Genomic DNA, 20,727 nt, shown 5'->3' with positions numbered 1-20,727 from the left:
TTGCTCTTATTTGTAAAGTGAGGTAAATAACATCCTGATTAAAGCATGACACGATTTAGTTGAAGATGCTCAGGGATCAAACTTTTGAAAAAGGTCAGTCAGCTTGTTAACAGAGACCATCAGCGGCTTGCAGAACAACAACAAAAAAAAAATCAGATAATACACGTTTGCTAAAATAGATAAAAAAGAACAAGCAGTTAAAAATGGGTGAAAAATTCTAGGGTTTACTGGGACCTAGATAATCAAAGGCAGACAGGTGACCTTTGACTAAACCCATTCACTTGTGGGGTGAGCTATAAGGAGGGCCCAAGATAGAGTTTTGTTGCCAACAGTACCCACAGCCAAAGGGCAAACTCAGAAGGTCTCCTCTGATAGAAACTAGAAAGGTCTGAATAGTCTTTTCTTGAGTAATGCTTGGCACACATCATCCTCTAGTTTGGATGGGTTTGACTACCCAGAAGGATGGGGCTCTTTGTGCTGGTGGCAGTCTCGTGCTAACCCCAGATCCTTAGCTAGGAGTGTTGCTCCAAATCCACCCTGATACTTATTGGCAGACGGAACTCCATCCATCATCCCAGGTAGAGGATTATGTTGCCTGACCAACCCCATCATAAGCTCATATTTAGGATTTTAACCAGTAGTCTTGGGTCAAGCCCTAACCTGATTCCAAGTTTCATAGCTTCATCAGTTGAAATCATACTAATAGCGATCATGTTGTTGCAGATCTTTGCAGCCTGCCCAGTCCTAACAGCTCCACAGTACTCCATATTGGAGTCCGTGCACCGCAGCAACTCTTTGTAGCAGCAAATTCATCTTTGACTTCTCCCACCAAAAATAGGAGGTTTCCAGACAGAGCAGCCCCCACACTACCAGGAACAGGGACGTCCATGAAAACTGCTCCCATTTTCTCAACTTCTTTGGCCAATTCTCTTGAAACTGTGGCATCGATAGTACTGCAATCTATTGAAAGTGAGCCTTTCTTCACTTTTTTTTTAGAATTTCATTTGCTCCAGAATAATCTTCTATCGCATTGACACTCGTAGGCAACATTGTAATAATTCTGTCAATTCTTTCAGCTACATCTGCTGGGGAAGACACTAACTGCTCACCTGCATCTTAAAGCTCTTTGCATGCATCAGGGAACACATCATAAATAATGAGTAGGATAGTCATTTCATGGGATTTTTGCCATTTTTCCCCTTTATTGCCCAGTCCAATGAATCCAACTGAACACTTAGAAACCAATGACCTAGAACACACCTTTGCAAGGCTGGAGGCTACCAGTCATTGTCAGTGCCTCCAATACCCGAGTCCAGAGGGGGCTCAACAGAGCCATAAGGAGGCTGGCCCACTGCCCCAGCCCCGCCTCCCAGTGGTAACCCCCGAGGTTTCCCGCTCGCCCACAGACTGCTTTTACAAACTATTAAGTGCAATTTAACAGCAAAGCCTAATCACATCATTGCTGTGTGGATTATATTTGATAATGTCATTTGCAAGCTACAAAGTGCTTTATCAATATATGATATATATTTATATTATGTTACATATAAACTATAATGTTATAAAACCAGATGTTTTATTATTATTTGCAAATTTATTAAAGTCTAACTTGTTTAATATTAATCACCTTGAAATAATAAATTATGACTAGTGAATTGGTAAAATTTCAATTTATATTCCTCTTATTCCCTACTGTATGCATCCTGCCTCTACTTTGAACTTTTTGCTAGTGTTTGGAGTGTTTCTTGGTAGCAACTTTGGGATAGAGTATTATTTGATCATTTTAAACTATATTTTTAGAAGGAAATAAATTCTCTCTGGGTTTAAGATAATATAAAAATCAAAATCAATAGAGAATATATTAGTCTGGGATTGGTTTTGAAAGTTCTCAGATGGATCAGGGGGTCAGAGCAGTGAATTGAGTCTCCTTTCCTTAATGGGTTTTCCCTTATATTATTTAAAGTACTCAAAGAGAATTAATCCTTGTTGTGGAGAACATTAAAGGAATGGATCAATTTTTCCCTCAAAGGAGTTTTCAAATAACCCATATGACCTTTGCCTTTTTGATTGTTAAAATCCTAAGATATCTTATTGTGTCTCTTGAGGTTTCTTTTTTTCTTCTTCTTTTTCAATATTTGTGTTAGGCGTTGGTTTTTGCCTGGGGCAAGAACCTAGTAGAGGAGAAATAGTAGTGTTTTAAAAGCACAAGAATCTAATATGCATTTCTAAATCTAACCTTTAAAGAGATTTTTTTTTTCTTAAACAAAGATGAATCTAGGCAGAAATTTTGGAGGACTTGAAATTGCAAAAATTAAACTTCTATAAATATTTAAATAACTGTTTGTCTATATTCAAGTGTTTATTTGACCATAATAGTAATCACTTTCCCGATTTCTCAATATTACTTTATTGAATCAAGGAAATATATGGACATTCTTACAAATATGGACATACTCCTGCTCAAATCACTTTTCTGGCACTCATAAAAAAGATACATTATTTCATTAAATCACCTGTGGAGGCACTTCTTCCATATTAAGAAAAAAAAAAATCCTCTAGTTCATAGAAATTTGGCTAAACCCATATATCCTGCTTTTAGAAAGATCACTAAGCAATTTAACTTCTGATTTTATTCCTAATCATAATTGAAGAGGTAATCTCAGTTACTAAGTTCTCTGATTATTATTTAATTTCCAATATTAATTTATTTTTCTTACCCTACATCCATGATGCCAGAGTGGAGGGTTTTGAGATTAAGTACAATCTGAAAATGACAAATCACATGGGGTTAACAGAGATTTTGAAAACATTTCTGAGTGATTCCTTTTTTAATTAAAGATAACTTTAAAAAAGAAATAAAGTTATTAAGATGACATGGCTCTTCTCAAAAATTATTTTGAAATATTATATTTTCACACTTCCTATATTTAAAAAAAAAACATTCCAAATCTATCTGTTCATATGGAAATAGCAAAATTATATTATCTTTATTTAAGATCCAATTCATTAACCCCTTTGTGCTAGGAATTATTACTATATCTTTGCCACCTGTAGGACTGCCTGAGTCAAAGTCAGATTTTTTTTTAATCAGTACACTTCCCTCTTTCTTGGAAAAACACACAAAATATTCCATTACTATCCTTTTGAAGTCTTTATGATCTGTAGTGACTTCCACTTTCATTTCTGATATCGGTCATTTGTGTTTTGTATTTTCTCAAACAGTATGGCCAGAAAGCATTTCAATTATATGGATTATGTCAGTTTGGGTCCTCCTAAAACCAAACACCAAGATGGGATTTGTTGCACAAAGGATTTGCTATGGAATTGTCTGTGAAGGATAAAAGATGAGGAGGGGACAGAAATCGGCTGGGAAAATCTCCAGACCACAGTGCAACTTTGACAGCTGTGAAAAGAGAAAAAAGAGAAAGAATGGGATAGGAAGACCCTCTGACACAGCATGGTTCTGAGAAAGCTTCAGTCATAGCAATTGGTTTCCCCATCAGAGTAATCCTGTGTTAGGAATGGGCCAGGACTGCTACCCTGGCTGTGCCTTGTCTTTGAGCGGTCCCTGAGTGAACACCAATGGAGCCAAGACCATCGGTCAAGGATACTCTTCACATCAAGGTTCTCTTGAAAGAGATCTGAGTAGAACACTCCATGGGTATCAGAGTCTATAGTTTTCATGAAAAAGATACAAGTAATTCATGCAGGTTCTGTGAGAAGCTCTTCCATAGACCCTGTGAGTCTCTCTCCCTGAGGAGAAGCTGAGCAAAGTGAAGTTTGTAGAATAAATTACAGCCCCTATACTACTCACTCTTGAGGTGACAGCAAATAGCTCATTCTCTAGTTCCTAATGCATTCTGGTACCTCTTCATCTTTATCTATCATGCTGGCAGGTCTTTGTAGCTTCCTAGAAAGCATGACTCAGATCCCTGTTCCCTTTGGTTATCATACTGCTTTCTTGGGCCTGGTTATCGTGCATGCCCATTTATTTACCATTATAAACAGGCAAAGGTAGACCAAGGGGCATCCAAATAGATAACTTGTGTTTTATATTTCTCTTAGTTGCCGTTTACAAAAAAACAGTACAATCTTCGTCTTTTGATCAGGGCCAATTACTCTCCCTAAGATGGTGATTATTTTTCACCTGCTGTTTCCGGAAAACTAGAAGTCCAAATGTTCCTGCAGTGGTGATATCTTTGAGTTCAAAGAAATCCTTATGGCATTCCCTTAAAGAATGTGACCTCTTTGTGGAATAAAATAGCCAACCCCTGAGTTTTGGGTCAAGAAGCAAAAAGTCCTCCATGGTTCAGTGGGAGGGATGCATCTGGGGCCACTCTTGTTTCCACTGATTAGTACTTAATCCCATGTATTCTTCCTTTGGGGAAAGAGCGCCATATAGAGGTCTCTGATTTTTATATATACTACATACTGGAGAATGATACACATTCTCTCAGAGCATTTCTTCTAAATTGTTCCTTTAGCTGTGCCCTTACTAGGCTATTCCAGTGTTCAAAAAGGTTGATTATTCTGCAGAGCGCATGGTCATGGGACCAATTCCACACCTCCTTATCTATGAATTTGGTCCTCACTGGGTGCTATATTATGTGGGATTTCATACCTGTAGATCAGGTCTTTTGTCAGCATCAGTATGTTGGTACTTGCTGAGGTTCTGCACATAGCCTAGAAAATCTATACCCAGAGTATGTATCTTTCCTTGTGAGGAAAATTCACTGACCGTATAGGATGAAAGGGTCCCAATTTAGCAGTTTGCTACCAATGGGCTTGTTGGTGTCTTAGGACTCAGTGCAGGTCTCTGTTACTGGCAAGTTGGACATTCTGAGGCACCAGTATCTGGAAAGGTAAGTAGGTAGGTAAGCTACATAGGCAAACCTTCGTAAGTGAAAGTCTATGTAGTTCACTACATATGTAGATTCCATCTTTGCACTGTGGCAAGACCATTTATATGTCCATTGTCTTGTTCTGTGGTGGCTAATAACCAAGGAAGAGCAGGGTCAGCTGTGCAAGTCATTTTGGATGTTTAGTGCCTCTTTCATGGTGGATGCTTTCTGGTTCGTATAAATATCTGTCTACATGCCTTTAGCCCACATCTCCTTGTCTTCATTCTTACCACCCTGTTCCTTCTAGACCCCAAACCAACCAGTCTGGCCATATAGGGCAAACTGTAAATAATATTATTATTAGTTCTAATGCTAATTCTCTCTGGCTCTATTTTTTCTTATGAATAGAAAAGAACAAACACATTAGAGAAATCAGCAACTGCATATAATGTACCTGGGACATATTAATCTGCTTTAGCAGTCTACAGTATTCTCTAAAATTCATTGTTGTGTGTGTGTGTGTGTGTGTGTGTGTGTGTGTGTGTGAAGGGGAATTTTAAATGTAAACATGTAGCGATCTTCAACCCTGCATCCTTTGGCTCCATTCAGGAGATGGCAGAGATCAGTTCTACCATTCTCCTCATCCTGGGAGATATATGTTTATGAACACATAATTAATGTTTTATTAAATGTTTACATTATTTACCATCTTGAACAGAAGGGCAATATCAGAGGCTTCCATTTGTCTTTTCCCTCCATGTTAGCTTTAAAAAAAATTAATGTATATTTATTCTTGAGAGAAAGAGTGTGAGCAGGGAAGGGGTAGAGAGAGAGGGGGGCAGAGTATCTAAAGCATGCTCCTCACTGACAGTAAAAACCCTGATGTAGGGCTTGAACTCATGAGCCATGAGATCATGACCTGAGCCTGAGTCTAATGCTCAACAGACTGAGTCACCCAGCCTCTCCTCCTCTCCACATTAGCTTTTATCCAACAGGTAAAGGACCCAACGTGGTTGTTATGCAATCCCAATTATAGATTCAAGACTAGGGAAATGACCCCTGGGTGGGTCTGCAAACACAGTGAAGCTGCTGTAAGCTGAACTCTAGCCAAGACTCCATTTATTACATGGCCTCAACAAGCCCTCCCCCTAAAAGTAGAGCCATGAGGATACTTCAGGTCTCCTAGTTTTAATGTCAACTAGTATTTGTGCCCTTTAGTGACCAAAATGTTTGGATATTTCTTTTTCCTGGTGTGTATTCACCTAGGTAAATGACCACTAGTACTTTGGGAGAAGAACTGGGGAAACAATACAGGATATAATACTGGGGAAACATCGCAGTGTATACCACAGTGAATAATTCTTCTAGGGACCCTGCAACCATTTCAGTCAATGGGTTCCAAATCAGAAAACTGGGCTGGGTCCTGGAATTGAGCAAGAGATGGTGACTTCTTATCAAGGCAACCAATTTTAATCTCCTGCTCTTCCATTCTTCCCTTACAATTGGAAATTCCAATATGTCCATTTTCCTCAGCTTCCCTACCCTTCCTTTATTGCCTGTCAAAGCAATTGCCAGTCACATCACTCAGCATGAAGCATTGCATTCTAAGAGCTAACCTAACAAGGAGTATATCCTATACCTCAGTGTCCTTGACAGGAAGTTAATTTATATAACCTGAGAAAGGACTGCCAAGTAACAAAATTTCTTAGTTATCATCCAACCTTTTATGTAGGCCCTTGAATCAATCATACTCTTATTCAACCCCCAGGAATACATCTTAAACCCCTACCGGTACATGTTAGTTAATTTCTGTAGCACCTCTAAGGTGTAAAATTTCTTTTCTCTCTTAACAGACTTTAGCATATTCCAGTGGTTATAACAGGATCTAACCATTGCAATTGGCAAATAAGCCAGAGGAGGATATGGAAGTTTGTGAAGGAACAGCTGTTGCTATCTAGAAGAGAAGGAGCGATAGTTCTAACTAGGGAGGGAAGGGCCACCCATGAAAGTCACAGGGTTCAAGAGAGTCTTAGAGAACCAAAATCTTTGGAGACATTTGCCTAGGTGTCCCCACCCTATATGTCATGCTGTCTGCTTTTCCTACTCAGGGCCCTGACCTTAGCATAATAGACTAGTCTGAGGATTTTAATGTCTGGGTCTCTACAGTTCTATCAGAGTTTTGGTGGTCTATTGAATTGTGTCTGCTTTCCCACTGCAGGAGATAAAGTTCACCTTACAAACTGCCTCTTAATTATCTGTTCAGTGCACTCCATTTCTCATTACAGAAGGTGCCAATTACAACTTTACCGTTTATGTAAGCAGTGTTTTTCCCGTAACTTTTAAATGTCCAAATCACTGCATCAGCAAGGGCATTCAGCACATTTCTCCAAGCCAAACCCTGTGAAATCTTCAGCAATCTGGCCATCAGTGCCAGAAACTGCAATAGTACAAATAAAATTTTGTATGGGTACTCTTTGCCTGCCAGACAGAGAGAGAGAGCCAAATCCCAAACTTCTATCTTACCTCTTGCTTTCTTGCAGGACTGAAGGTATTGCCTCTCTTGAATGGGGTTAGCTATGCAAAAGATTTATTGAGGGGAGTGGTCATGAAAGATAAAGGAAAAGAGAGTAGGAGAAGTTATTTAATTTTTAGAATTTATTAAAACCAGATATATGGTCCCTGCATGATCTATATTGGTAATATAACATTTGCTCCTCAAAGGGTAATGATTATGCTCTTGTTAGACACAACATTCTATAAATATCAACTAAGTCAAGTTCCTTGGTGGTGGTGTTTGAATTTTCTGTCTTACTTGCTTTATTCTTGTTTTTCTACAAACTGCTCAGGAAGAATGTTAAAATCCTACTTATTATTAAAAACTTGTTCATTCCTCTCTTTAATTTTGTCCATTTTTGCTTCATGTATTCTGAAGTTCTATTATAGGAGCATACAGATTTATGGTTGGTGTCTAATTAAATGACTTCCTGTCATCATAGCTATCCTTCCTTCTTCATGCTGGTACCAAACTTGCTTTGAGTCTCTTTTACGTATACTAATATTACCATCCCCACAGTATGATCATTAGTTTTGCATGTCCTATCTTGCTCTATCCATATAATTTTAGCCTTTCTGTGTCTAAATTTATCTTTAACGTTTATCTCTTGTAGGCCACACAGAGTTGTTGCTGTTTTGTTTGTGTTTTTCTTTAGTATTGGTCTATTCTAACAATATCTTTCTTTTACAATGTTTAATGTAACTACTCTTATAGTTGAATTTGAATCTTTTTACTCTTTGCTTACCATGTCTCTTCCTCTGATTTTGTTTTTTTTTATTTCTTCTTTCCTGATTTTTCTTTATTTGAACGTTTGGGAGCAATTCAGGTTCAGTTTTCTGTGGGTTTTTAGCTCTTCTTATTTGTACTTTTTTTGCAATCAATGTCCAGTTAGTATTGTACTATTTAATGTAAAATAGAGAAATACTGTCACCATAAATGCTTGTATCACAACCTCAACCTTTAAACTATAGGTATACGTATCACGACTTCATGCAACATGCACTGTAGAAGACAATATATTATTTTGTTTTGATAAGTTACATGAATTATAAAGCAATTAAAGACAAAAAAGTCGTTTGCCTTTACCTTAATACTTACCAATTTTGATTCATTTCATCTTTTCCCAAAGATTCAGGTTTTCATTTGGCATCAATTCCCTTCTTTCTGAAGAATTTCTTTTCTCTTTTCTTGATGTGCAGTTTGGCTGGCAAAAATTCTGTTTTCTTTCATTTGAAAATGCCTTTATTTAGCCATTATTCTGAAAGGGTATTTTCACTAGTTTCAAAATTTTAGATTTACAGGATTTTTTTTTTCTTTTAGCAAGTTAAGAGAGTTCTTCAACTCTTGGTTTTGATTTTGGTTTTGGTCTCTATTGTTTCTGCTGAGAAGTCAGCTGTTAATTAGATCGTTGCTACCAGTATTTAATGTGTTTTTCTCCTATTACTTTCAAGGCTTACTTTGTATCCCTGGCTTCTAACATCTGATTATATTGTGCTGCAGCATAGCATTTTTTCCTAATGTTTTTCAGTTTGATGTTCATTGTATTTCATCCACCAAGTTTTGGATATTTTGGCACCTTCTTGTTTCAAATATTTTTCTTTAGCATTCTCTTTCTCCTCCCCTTCTAGATTACATGTTACAATTACAGTTACATATATATCAACTTTTTCATGTTATTCCACAGGTTCCTGAATGTCTAGTCATTTCATTTTTCATTGGATGATTTCTACTGGCCTGTCTTCCATTTCATTTACTAATTTCTCTATCAATTCCTTGTAGTTATTAAATATAATACATTTTGTTTTTAATTTTGGAATTTGTGATTTTAAGTTCTAGAATTTGCATTTAGTTCACTTTATTATCTCTTTTTCTCTAATGATACCTCTGATCTTTACCATCATTGCAAATATATTTTGTTTGGCTCCAGTGAGGCAAAGTATAATAGCCCTTTTAAAATCCTTGATGGCCAGTACCAACATCTGGGCCATGTTAAGTTTGATCTCAGTTGATTTCTTTTCTTTTCAAAATAAATTTCATCTTAACAATTCTCGTAACGTGTGAAAAGTTTGGAATTTTATCCTGAATATTATGAAGTGTGGAGATTTTTATTTTGTTATTTTTTTCAATGTGTGTATTTCTTTTGTTTCAGTAACAATTATCTTGGTGGACCTTCTCCTATAAACTCTGTTTATTGAGCTATAATGCCTCACATGGTTTCATTCTTTTGTGTTTATACTTGGCCCAGGAGTCAGTCAGAAATTTTACTAGACAAAATGTAACTATCCTTTCCCTGGATCTTTTTTTTTTTTTCCCTACAGGATGCTAACAGGTTCTTCCAGAAACCATAGTTTTTTTACCTTCAGTTTTCAGGTTCCCTCAACCAGAAAGACTGTTCTTTCCAGCTTTGCCTCTGACTGCTTTCTCACAGCTCCAACTGCACTTGGTCCCAGATCAACAGACACACACACAAACACACACATACACATAAGGAACTTCCTTCGTATAGCATCCCTTTCCTCTTCTGAATGAATGAATACTCCCCACCAAAGACCATGTGGATACATTCACCTTTAGCACTTTCATTTAGTTGGTTTTCATACAATATTCACTTTAGAATTCAAATTCATCATTGGCAGAAGCAGAAATAGGAAAAATAAATGCAATTGAGCATTTAGTAATCAATATTAAAATTAAATATAGTACATAAATCAGTAATACAGAAGCCAAAATGTATAATACAATATGTGAATCAAAAGTAAAATTTCAGTAATAAATATCTTAAAAAAAAGCTATAAACCCAAATTTTAAAAATCATAGATGTAGGAAGTTTGACATCGGTTCATCTCCATACTTCTATATGGAAAAAAAATCACTTTTGTTATTAATTTAGTATAAACTATCACTTTTTTAAGAGGGTGTCTTATTTAAAATTACTTAAAGCGTACACAAATATTCTCATCGAGAGGAAATGGAAGCAGAGCTTCCTGTAACAGACAACATCAATGTGAAACTAAGAATGATTTTAAAAGAAAGATTAGGTTTTCTTGATACCACAAAACATATTTTAGTGGCTTAAATTCCTATTATCAAAGCGGCTAGACCCTGACTTATTTTATTACTTTCAGGGAGGGGACATTTCCTGTCTATAGCACAATTACTGTAGTCTAATATATCATTCCTGTGAACCAGCAGGATTACTATCGTAACATTTACAAATCTTACATTTTTGACCTTTTAAGCTAACCTAGATTTTTGTCTAGGGACCTATAGAATAAATGTTAAGTATAGGTTTATGCAAATATGCACATTAGTTGGCAAGTTAAATGTTAAAATGATGTTTTGAGGGTAGAAAAAGACAAAATCAAAGAAAATGTGATAAAAAATTGATCAAGCTTATAAAGTTGGACATATTTACCTTCGTTTTGGTATTTTTTCAGGGTTAACCTAAGAATTATTATCATGTGAATAAATATAGATAACTAATTAATACCTGCAAATGTTAATACTTCAGAATACTTGATTTTATTGTGTGTGCTCAGTTTCTTTTTAAAAATGTATATACTTATTTTGAGAGAGAGAGAGAGAGAGAGAGAGTGCATGGGGGATGGGCAAAGAGAGAGAGAGAAAGATAGAGAGAGAGAGAGAATGAGAATCCTAAGGTGGGGCTTGATCTTGAAAACCATGAGATCATGACCTGAGCCAAAATCAAGAGTTGGACACTTGACCGACTGAGCCACCCGGGTACCCTGTGCTCAGTCTTTAAGTAAAGAAAGTATATTCTTCAATAGCAATATTAACTTTTGTTTTATGTCTAAAGAAATAAAACAATAAGATAATATTTTGGAATATTACTTCCTTGTAGTAACCAGTACATCAAGCAAATATCAAAACTAACACTTTTTTTTTTTTTTTTTTGCCCACAGCAACATTCTACTTTGTAACTTGGTACAGGAGACAAACTTCAAAAAACTATATATACTTTCATCGTCAGTTTCACAGAAAAAAAGATTAATATTGAAATGATTGAGGAAATAAATATCGATGAGAAGAATAAAATCTTAGCTATTTTTTTGCATTCCTAATTAAATTTTGGAATTTATTACTATAATTTGGAATTAGTACTATAAACAGTTAAGTCAGGATACCGATAAAAATATCTCCAACTTTTGAAATACTAGTGCTTGAAGAAAGGTCTTATTTATTTCCTTTTAGTGCTTGTCTGAGTTTTCTTCTCATCTATGGAAAATCCATAGATGTTTGGATAGTTTATTACAAGGAAAATCCAAACAAGAGAAGGAGAAAACTGATACTGATACGGATTATATTGGAGGCATATTTAGATCAAAGCAAGTAAATTCCTCATATGTTCCTGACACCACCTCCTTCTGAAAACCTTACATTCTAGTTTGTTTGTTTTTTAAAGGTGTTGTGGCTCTTGCTGAATATAAATAGTAGCCAGTTTGATTTTTCATTGTATTATAATGGGAACTAAAACCCACAATATCACCAATAGTAATATGGGAAATATTATATCTTAATATATGAACATCAGTGTTTTTCTTGTCAGAGAGGTACTAGAGTACCCTACCTGTATCACCTGGAATAAAGCAAAGTATCAAGTCAAAGAGTGATTGATTCTATGAATTAGGTGGCAGAGAGTTCTGAGTTAAAAATAACCTTAAACTCTTGAGAGATAATCTGGTGAAGAAAGACTTCTACATAAAAAAGCAGTGTTCATTTGGGGTGCCTGGGTGGCTCAGTCAGTTAAGTGTCTGACTTTGGTTCAGGTCATGATCTCACAGTTGGTGGGTTCGAACCCCACGTTGGGCTCTGTGCTGAACTCGTGCTCAGAGCCTGGAGCGTGCTTCAGATTCTGTGTCTCCTCTCTCTGCCCCTCGCCTGCTCGTGCTCTGTCTCATCCTGTCTCTCAAAAATAAATAAATGTAATTTAAAAAAAGTGGTGCTCATTTGGCATTTGATAAAGTATTATGTGCTAAGTTTATAAGTATTTCATGTATAATAGATATTTCTCTTCTAATATGCAGTATATATAATCTGCTCATCTTTTATTTCCTTTATAACTAAATTAAGCAACAGAATATTTTACACTGAAATAAATAGAATTATTCTGGTTTTTGTTGTTGAATAGCTTAAAGATACTAAAATTGAATTATTTTTAGAAATAAACTTAATTTCCAGTACTCAAAACTTAGGAAAATGTTGTTTTCTGTAAAAAACAAACAAACATAAACAAACAACCCCTCCAAAAAACGCAAAAAAAAAATCCAAAAACCAAACAACATATTTTTTATCCCACGTTTTTTTTTTTTTAATTTTGTCAATGGTAGTCTATAGTTAATTTCTCCAACTCTTAACTTTGAGAAAAACTAGTCGCTGTTTGAATTAAAGATGCTGATGAATAATCTCAATTGCAGTGCCAGTTAATAAGTCATTTCTTGCTGAAGTAGACCATGTAAGGCTTAAAATCTTGTCTTTAGCATGATACATTATCATCAGGTCATATTCACCTTTTAAAAGATTGATGACACTACTCTGAAAGACACTAGTGGAGTTAGGTTTAGTTTTATAGCCAAACATTCTGATGTGACTTTCACCCAATCAAACACAGACACAGAGAGAAATGACTTAGAAATGATATAATGGAAAGACATTTCAAATTTGTGACCTAAAACAGTCACTGTGATGCTACTTATGTCATATTTCATGTAGAGGAGTTATATGTAAAATCGGTTGGCTCTACAAAAATCATAAATGTATCAAGGATATAATATTCTGATCTATGTTATTCAATTAAGCTTAGCAAGGACTACCTTTCCATTTTCATGACAAAATAAATCAAATAAATGGTATGTGGGAGTGCCTGCTTGGTCAATCTCTGGTACAAGTTTATTTGAATCTTTGTTAGCTTTAGAGAGCTCTTTTAGTTGAAAAATTACCTTTCATAATCATGCACTAATCAGTTTCCCTCTTATTTTTGTAATTTTAAATTTTGAAAGGGATTATCTAGAAAAAAATAAATATCACTTTGAACAATCATGATGGAAATTCTATTAGGCGGAGGTATTAATAAGTGAAAAGGCTGAGATAGCATCTTCTTATTAAAATAGCTCACCCTGTCTGCAACTTTAATATATTCTTTTTCTCCTTGCCATGATTGAAGTTGGCAGTATTAAGACCAATTGTGCAGAGGGCCAGCTGAATTAGCGACGGGAGGCAATTGGATTTGACCAGAGCGACTGAGAATTTTCATAAATTTTTGTCAGCTTATAATAACGAATAAACCTGTGTGAGCATTAAAAGAAAAATGTTGACACAAGAAAAATATTTACATTTTAATATGCTGGAAATTCCCAATGAAAGTATTCAAGCCTCGTTTCATCTCTTGTATTTATTTTTGTATGGGAGACTGAAAAAGCTTCGCAAACTAAAAATGCCTGTTGATGTCTCATGAGAACAGGAACTAGTGATTTCTCACTCTGCTATGGCGCTGGTGGTCTGTTGGCAGACTTTATCCTTTTTGCTTTCTGTCAGGTGAAGCAGTTTTTGGCTGAAATAGAATATATTTTATGAATGTGCAAATTAATGGAGAAATGCAAATACTGTAAATATATCAATTGTTTTCTTCCACATACCTTCATAAACTCACAATTTTTTATACTTGAAGGGAACAATAGGATACATTTTACTATGAAATGTTTGAATGAGCAGGCTGAAAACAAATCCTTGATGCCTCTTTTTTCCCTGTAACCCTATGCCTAATCCATCAGTTAGTTCTGTTTTTCTACTTTTCAAATCTATGTCAACATAATTTTTAGCACCACCTTCACTATTAGCAAGCACCAAGTTAAAGCCACCACTGTCTCTTGCCAAGGCACCTCAATACCAATCAACTGGTTGGTCTTCCGGCTTCCTGTTTACCCGATTTCAGTTTTTAAATGGAAACAGAATTATGTTATCATCCGATGCTCTCCATCCTTCTCCATCTCCGTGTAGAATAGGATTCAGATTCCTTATTCTGTTCTATAAATTCCATAACCTGAATCCTGGCTCACCTTAGACCTTCTTTCTTACCAATATCCCTCTCCATTTCCTCACGCTTTGGGCACACTGACCCCCTCTCAGTTTCTTGAACACGTCAAGTACACACCTATATCTAGATCTCCACAATCACTGTCCCCTTTGTCCACTGCCTTCTTCATACTGGTTTCAGCTCAACTATCATCTGTTCTTAAAACCTTTCCTGAAGATACTATACTATCTAAAATGCAAAGCCCAGTCACTTTGGATATGTTTAACTTATATTTTTAAATCTGTAACTGATATTTCCTTTTACATGTATCTATTTATCTGCTAATTTTCTGTCTCCTCCTTGATGAGGTGGGTATTTCGATTCTCTTCTCTGTTTCTCCAGTTTCCCCAGCACCCAGACAGTATCTGAAACATAGTGAGTTCTCATAAAATGTCAGTGAACTGAATGAATATGAATGACCAAGATGAGAAACGATTCAAAGACTTCTGAAAATTGAAATGTATTGAATAATGTTTTGAATAATTTAAGAATGACATTTCTAAGAGTATAAGTCAGCATTAATCAAGAATATTACAGAAACTTCAATTTTGGTGATTCCTTGTTATTCGTGCAAAATTTGAACACTCAATATTTTATTGCCAATGTGGTTAACTCTGAATTGAAAGGCATTTTTACAAAATTGTGAACTGTAAACGTTTTTTAAGCATAGTAAACCCAATATTATTCTCTTATACTTAATAACGAAACATTAGTATTTATAATAATTTAATATTTATAATATATAAGTTTCACGATATATGTTGTCTCCTGAAGCTATTCAAAATGAAAGTAAGTGTACTCATCATTGTCTTATAATGGTTAGAATTCTGTGTTCTTCATTTAAAAGTGTATGAAAAAATAATGTAAATTAAAACAAATACCTAAAATTGTGGTAAAAAATACAAATCAGTAACTAGAAGTGCAAAGTTAATGTTGTCATACATATAACTGTTGGATAACACATTTTGTATGATAAACTAATCTTCTGCTCATGTAAGCATATTTTCTAAAAAAAAAATGAAAGTAAAATTCTTACCAGCTCCCGATTAAATAACTTTTTTCCCTCTGAGTTTTTATGCATATTTTCAGACAAAAACACCCTGAAATTCTTTATTTCTTTATTTACAAAATCAACATATCCTAAAAAACTAACAGAAAGACATTTGGTTTATTGCTATAAATATGTTTCATTATACATAGAACATTTCCCACATTGAGAAAGAATTACCTTGAGGGACTCCTGGGTGGTTGAATTGGTTAAGGGTTCAACTCTTGATTTCAGCTCTCATGATCTGTGCATGAGACAGAGCCCCACCTCAGACTCTGCACTGAGGTTGTGAAGCCTGCTTGGGATTCCCCTTCTCTCTCTCTCTCTCTCTCTCTCTCTGCCCCTCCCCCACTCCATCTTTCTCTCAAAATAAATAAATAAACATTTAAAAATAATTACATTGATAAAGTGTTCTATTGTGTTACATAATACATTTAAAAGAATCCTTCAATATTCATTTTATGCATATGGTTACAATTTCCAAATAATTCTGTGGTCCTCTGAAGGCTCCTATGCCTTCAGTACTCTGACCACAGTTTTTTTTTTTTTTTTTTTTTTTTTTTAGTCAAGGATAAGAATGATTTATCATCTCTAATCAGCAGTCATAGCTAAACAAATATTAAAACTACATTTTTACATTTTATAACTATTTGGTTCAAAAATTACCCCAAAGACAAATCTCATCTGAGCAGCAGATTTTACAAGATCTGTAGTCTTGGCACACTGCGAGGAATCATGCCTTCATTACACACTAAAAGTTAAGAAACAAGTAACTGATTACTATCAAGATCAATGGACTACACGCTGGGGAGTTACAAAGTAAAACGTTACCTACTCTCAAGACAATTCAATATTTGCTTTGTATATTTATTACTTTCTCTTCAGAATGTGCATGTAAATTTAAGAATTTTACCCATATTTTATTTTAAATTTGGGATTAAATTTTGTTTTTATGTACACGTATAGTGTTTCAGACTTAGCGATCGCATACAGTGATACCTAAATTCTGAAATGGGTAGTGGCAGAAATCCATAACAATCATTTTAAATCAGACTCTGAGATATAGTGAGTCAAGTAACTATGCTAATGAGAGTGATATCAGCCCGTTGGTTTTCCACAATCATGGCTGAAGAACCCAGTTTTTTATAAGCCCCAGAATGGAGAAGTTTATTTAGGTTTACTGAGCTATTGATCAGCTATGGAATCAGGGATTTTTGATAACTTTGACATATTGCCAGTTACGAGCTACTGACAATTTAGATGATATTGATACAATGTTAATATTTTGATTTATATATTTTTGGATTTCCCAGGTTAGATAAAATAAGAGCCCTAAGTGGACATTGTCTTTTGACAAAACTTGAAATTAGTCTCATCATCACACTTTAATATGTTTACATGAATAATAAAAATTAACAAGACATATTACCCTGCAATTATATTTAGTAAATATGGGACCAGTCAAGATGATAAATAAAATATGCATTATTTTCCAGAGATTTTTATTTTTATTTCAAAATTGATAGGAAAAACAAATACCCCTTTTTTCTAGTATAAGAAAAAAAAGTTTTCCTTTTTCTGCTCACTCAGTTTTTCATTGAACATCATTTAAAATGATATTTAAAAATATATCTCCATATAAGGAAAACTTGGGAAACAATGAAACACAATTTTTTTTCAGTTTGTATTCTGTTTAAATCAGGGTCAATTGCCTAACTGCATTTAGATTCAAAATATAAAAAAACCACAATATTACTTTGTCCACAAAAGGAATATATAGTTTCAGTTTGGGGATAAATATCTAAAAGCATCTATGGAGAGGGTTCAGTACCAGAATTTCTGGAATATTTACCCAAAGTAAATGGAAAGGGTATTAAAATGTGATACGTATTTAAAATTTGATATACCATATATATATACATATATTTATATTTATTTATATTTATATATGTATATTGATATTATATTATATCCTTATTTAATTTAGAAGAGAAAATTTGTTCATTTAGAATAAAATATTCATTGTGCCTGTATGACAGAAGAAGATATATTTATATTTATTTATATTTATATATGTATATTGATATTATATTATATCCTTATTTAATTTAGAAGAGAAAATTTGTTCATTTAGAATAAAATATTCATTGTGCCTGTATGACAGAAGATCTACACCAAGCCCTGTATCAATGATTTAATCAAACATACATGCTCTGTGACCTCAGGAAACTTGCAAATTAATGAACAAAAATGACAAATACTCTTTAACAAATGCATGATTGCAAAAATTACAAATTATCTGCTCTGAAACAAAACTAAAAGTGTTATAAGACATTACAGTAGAAGATCTAATTTTGTATGGAGTCAATAAAAGGCATTTTCAAGGAAGTAACATTTAATTTGAGGAAGGGTTGGTGGGATGAGAAGCCAGAAGGAATACCAGGGAAGAGCATACCTGAAAACTCTGAGTGTGGTTGAGGAAAGAAAGCAGAGAGAGAAAGAGCTCGTAAGAAAAAGGGAAAGAAGGTCAGTGGGCCTGCAGTGTAAACATTGAGAAAGAGGGGAAGAATGGCACCAGATAAAATTGAAGAGGTTAAAAAGGTCAAATGAGGTAAAGTTTTCCAATGGAGAATACTCCCTTGTGTAGATCCAGTAAAGAGAGATACAATGTTACTGGTATTAGCAGTAAGCAAGGCCTGATGGAGAGACTACTCAGATATTTGAGGCTATGGCAAAAACCCAGGAGACAAAATGGGGACCTGGCATAAGGTACTGGTAGTAAACATGGAGGGAAGCAGAAGTTGTAAGGACGTATGTGTGTGTGTTCAGAGAGTTAATTTAATCAGTTTACCAATATTCCACTGATCTAAAGCACAACTATGTAGAGCTAGTAAATCAAGTAAAAGATGGAAGGAAAAACACATGTGGTTTTAAAGTGAATTAGGAATGACATGAAGAAGCTTTTCTGCTTTAAGTGGGCACAGAATGATGATAAGCTTTCAAGCAGTCAATTCATTAAGTAAATACTTATTTGTTATCAAATGCACCCTCTCTAAAAAGTAAAACCAAACTGCCTTTTCAGGTGTATGATTAAAGACAGTGAGATCTAGTAAAGTCTAATAAGAATTTCACCTGGAATATTCAGATGATTAAAATAGATACATTGAGGAATGGGAAAGTAACAAAAGCCATACTTTACTTAAGTGTGTGTGTGTGTGTGTGTGTGTGTGTGTGTATGTGTGTGTGTGTGACAGAGAGAAAGAGAAATAGAAAGAGTAATTGATAATATGCCTTAAGTGATTATTGTAGAAATCGCCACACAAATTTTGAGGAGGTTTAATAAGATATCTAGCTAATATTTTGTTATTCACTGTTATAAGAATGCTGAAGGTCAACAGAGAGAATGAGGTTGAATGTTGTTTTAAATGTGAAATAATGTTATATGCATTGAAAGTTAAAGTAACATGAATGATATTTAACAGGTCACTTGTAGACATAGAAAGATTTCCTTTTGCAAGATTAACTCGATTAACTCATCAATAAATTATAAATAGAGTTAACTGGATTATTTTTAAGGAACAAACAAGGAGATAAACACTTTAGAATCAATATAGGTAATTAAACCTGTTACATGTTACAGTCATTAGTTTCATAGTTTAATAGATGACAGAAACTCTTATTGGAACCAAATTGAATGTGCCTGTTAGTAACAATGAGTAATAATAAAGTACAAGGCTATGTAACAGAAACAAATGAAGTGTAAAGTAAAATGATAGAGGAACATGACAAGTTAATTTTTTTTTTTGTTTTTGCTGGGCAATGTTCTTGGAATACAGTACATCATAAACAAAAATTTACTTTTATATCTGCTAATTTCATGGGCAGACCCATAATGAATAGATCAGATCATCTGTTTTATGAAGTTATTTTCCTTATCAAACATCAGACTCCACAGCCTTCATGTAGCAAGCATTTCATTCATATTACATGAAATGATTGGGACAACCACAAGGTATCTATTTTAAACTGAGTATTTTTTGGAAACTCTCATTTATATTTCCTCTCATGTAATGGGTTATTTATTCACTGTCTTACTGAAAATATGGAACTCTCCCTGAAAACATGTCTATCTGACTCTTTAACTTCTAAATTGTTTGTCATTGATATATTTAATGCCACCTTAATTACTTAAGTAAATTAATAATAATTATGATAAAAAACTGAATAAACCAGTCAAGCCAGTAATCTAAAGAATCAGCAAACATTTAGGAGACACTAAATGCAACAGCACAATCTGGTATCCAAAGAAATAGGACTCAAAAAGCAAATAGAAAAGAATTTAATAGTAATGTGATAAATTTACTATAAAGTTTATAAAGATTATAAATAGTGGAAATGGTATCTATCTATTAAACAGAAATGGATGGTGTGAAAAAGAAGTCATGCCTGTTCTTTTATACTTTTTAAAAATTTATTCATAACCAAATTTATTCTGAAGGGGAATTAACATGGGTTGGATTTCTGTTCCCTATAGCCCTTTACCTATACCTCTCCTGTCACACAGAATTCTCTTGACTTTGCAGTGATGGTCAGGCATGTGGCTCATGTCCCCCCTACACCACAAGCTCTTTGAGGGCTCATCAATGGTGTTCTCTTTGCATCTTCTACCATATCTGGATATTAAGAGTTGACAATATGGACAAACAGAAAGAGGAAATGTTTCCAGAACCAGTTTAGCTAAGAGTTCTCAAAAATGTACCAAGTCAAGGGGATAAATAAAGGTACCCACAGTAAAGCTGAGGTTAAGAGCCAAGAAATACTAGATCATGCGTCAAACTCAAACATCAAGATCAGTGTTAAGTGGTGGGTGGAGATGGCGTGAAAGCAGAGAAAGAGGACCAGGACAATGAAGGAAAAATCAAGGTGAGAATGGGAGAGTCATCAAGCTAAATCCCATTCCTTGGCAATCTTTCTATGCTGCTAGGGCACCTGGTCTGCTGAAAGGTACCACAAGAAACCACAGCCAGTGATGGTGAGTTCCTGATTCAGAATGAGTGCTTATTAGATGGATAAGCTGGAAAATCAACATTCACAGTCTACCGTACCTGTTCCTTTAAAAGTAAAATATAATCTCCCTCCCCTTAACAAAGCATATTAATAAGTTAAATAGGAAAAAGGACCCTAATTAAGGTCA

General features: G+C 34.7%; 1 pseudogene; it reads right to left on the bottom strand.

Annotated features, from left to right (window-relative positions):
- Positions 1-293: 293 nt before the first annotated feature.
- On the bottom strand, positions 294-14,615 carry LOC102956880 (annotated as a pseudogene).
- Between the last annotated feature and the right edge of the window lie 6,112 nt (positions 14,616-20,727).

This window comes from Panthera tigris, chromosome B1, assembly GCF_018350195.1.
Source record: "Panthera tigris isolate Pti1 chromosome B1, P.tigris_Pti1_mat1.1, whole genome shotgun sequence".
In the NCBI taxonomy this organism is placed as follows: domain Eukaryota; kingdom Metazoa; phylum Chordata; class Mammalia; order Carnivora; family Felidae; genus Panthera; species Panthera tigris.
The sequence above is the reverse complement of the archived record's forward strand: the minus strand, read 5'-3'. Positions and strand labels throughout refer to the sequence as shown.